General features: G+C 41.2%; 1 long non-coding RNA gene across 1 annotated transcript; it reads left to right on the forward strand.

Annotated features, from left to right (window-relative positions):
- The first annotated feature begins 474 nt into the window (after positions 1-474).
- On the forward strand, positions 475-2,347 carry LOC133823267 (uncharacterized). The gene is made up of 2 exons (XR_009888214.1): positions 475-1,815; positions 1,896-2,347. It is a non-coding gene; the product is annotated as an uncharacterized LOC133823267 (long non-coding RNA).
- Positions 2,348-2,717: the final 370 nt, after the last annotated feature.

A 2,717-nucleotide genomic window follows, 5' to 3' on the forward strand; every position in this document is an offset into this window, starting at 1 on the left:
AGGCACGATTTTGCTCACATCAAAACGACCAGATATTTTTCACACTTATTAAACTGGTCAAAAGACAAGATTGCCCATTTTAACCAATTATTTTTATGATTTTTAACTGAACAAAAGGCACGATTTGCCCATTTAAAATGATCAATTATTTATAAGGCTAAAACCAATTATTGGTTACTCGAACAGACACGATTTAGTCCATTTTTGCGAGTTATTTACAAGGGAGTGTGCTAGTACATTAAAATTTCCAACTATTGTGATTATCACAAGTATTGCTTAACACTATTGTTCCATTATCTCTGTATATTTTCTATGTGATATGTTTCGAACAAATTGGGTTAAGTTCAAAAAGGCTTTGATTATTTGGAAAGAGGCCAAGGTTAACCTCCTCAATCACTTGGGGGCACACAGTGTATACACCACCATAACGTAATCAAAAGACTAAAAAGCACAACTGAGTAGTACTTAGAAATTTTAAAAAATATATATATAAAGTGTTGTGCTTTGTTTGAAAGAACATATAAACTAAAAGCTTTGTTTGATCACACGAGTAAGAATGTTAAAACATATATACCATTTAAATGGTTATATCTAGCCAAAATAATATGCAGCATACCGTAGGTAATACAAGAAAAATATTAAAAATATTACCTAAGATTAGAAGCTACTTGGTCAGCCATTATCTTTACACCATGGACCTTAAGGCCCGTGTGTTTTACATATATAAGAGAGAAAAAAGAAATGATTTGGAAACTCAAGCCTCATTGGTCGGCCACCCCATCCTCGATCTGCTTGAGCCCTTGGTCACCATCAGGGTTTAGGGAGATCTCTAGACCAAGACTCTTTGGGGAAGTAGCAGGAGCAGCCTCGTCCTCCCCATGACCAATACACTTTGTAATTAGGCACTCAACCTTAATAAAAAAATTGGGACATTACAGGGCTTGTCACAGTCGGCGATCAACGATTCCGATGTGGGAGGTCCTTTAGCTCCTTGGACGACCAACTCATTTTCATGGGATTTTTGTGATACTTTGGAGCTTTTAGAGGTCGTCGCCCCAGGACCATCTCAGCACAGAGGGAGTCTTCTTGATCCTCGTTGCACTGTTCGTTCCCTTGTTAGGGGGATATCCTTTCGACTCTGACTGCGAAAAAGCTTGCGTATATGCTTTTCTTCTCCAATGATCCATGTGGTCACAAGCTTGATATAGAAGATGAGGCGTTAGTGGGGTTCATCCTAGAGAACTAGGCCAGTCCGAGTTCTCTTGATTCCCATCCGAGTGGAGGGGAGCCTACTAATGGGCCTTCTTTCATAGATTTGTTGGGTATTTAGTGCCCACTTGTTGCCAAAGCAATTTATTTGGGCTTATCTATGTGACGTTAGGGTTTTGCTTCTGCCTCATCTTACTGTTTGATTACTGAATTGCAAGACCCATGGACCCATCAGAGTTCTTTTCTCAGCCCTTGATCATTCCAGGGGGTTCCAGAAGGCAAAAGAAATGACCTTTGACCCAGAGTCAATCTCACGAGAAAGCAAAGAGGGTCAGGATCCGACCTCCAGCTGCTGCTCCCTCTAGTACTGCTCCACTGGATCTTCTTCCAGAGAGCGCTTAGTGTCATACGGTGTCAGCGCACACATTTCCTTTTGCAATAGCAACTTCTTCAGAGTTGCTACCTCAAGCGCCTCTTCTGACAGGTGTTAGCATGGCGAGAGGGATGTTGGAGTCCATAGCATTGGGCCCATGCCTCCTCCAAAATTGGCCATCAGTGACCACTTGCTCTTCTATGGACTTGTCGCACCAACAGATGGAAAATAAGGTTTTGGTAACCATTTTGACTTTTCGCCTTTTCTTTCCATTATGAGCACGTCCTCAAAATTCACTTGCTTTGTTTTTCAGATGGCACTGACTGATGTGAATCTACATCGCCAGCTTGAGCGAGAGGCTGAAGATCTTAGAAGACCCATTCAAATCTCAAGAGCATCCTTTTTGACCATGAGAGCTCTCGTACTACTCTCGTTGCCTCTAAACAAAGTTATTGAGTTCGCTGATGAGGATGGCACCGATCAAGTTTCCCCGAAATGAGTCAGTTCTGAGGGAATTGTAACTGTTGAGGCTTCTATCGACAGAGTGGCCACTGGAAAGGGCCCTACTAGCGAGGGATTTACTGGCGTGGACGCTGCTGGCGAGGGTGATCGCTCCACCGAACCTGCATAGCCTTCTCATCGCTGTTTTTCTTTATTTTTGTTGTTCTTTACATTAAGCTATGCTCCCATCTGTATGAACACTGGCCTTAACATGGCCGCTTTATGTGCTTGATGTTGCTTTCCAAAAGATTCTGAATTTTTCCTTTTCGACTGTAGTTTGCTTGCATGCTTCATTCTGTACACACTTTACAAGAACTCTGTACACACGGTAAGAACTTGTCAACCAAGTTAGATCAGAAAACTTATGAGTTTAAGAGTAAATGAAGAGTGGTAAAGAAGCTTAGAAGAACTTAGGATAGTTATATGAACTTAAAATCAAGTTGCAGAATGAACATGGGGAGAATACTTATATTAGAAAATACTCTCTAGTTACAATGCCTAATTTCTGGACCCCCTTAATGATGAAGTGAATTCCTATTTATAGACAAAATCTAATGGCTCTTAGTACAAAGTTGTCCTAGGGGACACAATAGCACACTGACGTGTTGTAGGTGGTTATGCTGTAGACAGTATT

The sequence above is a fragment of the Humulus lupulus genome, chromosome 3, assembly GCF_963169125.1.
Source record: "Humulus lupulus chromosome 3, drHumLupu1.1, whole genome shotgun sequence".
NCBI classification, from domain to species: domain Eukaryota; kingdom Viridiplantae; phylum Streptophyta; class Magnoliopsida; order Rosales; family Cannabaceae; genus Humulus; species Humulus lupulus.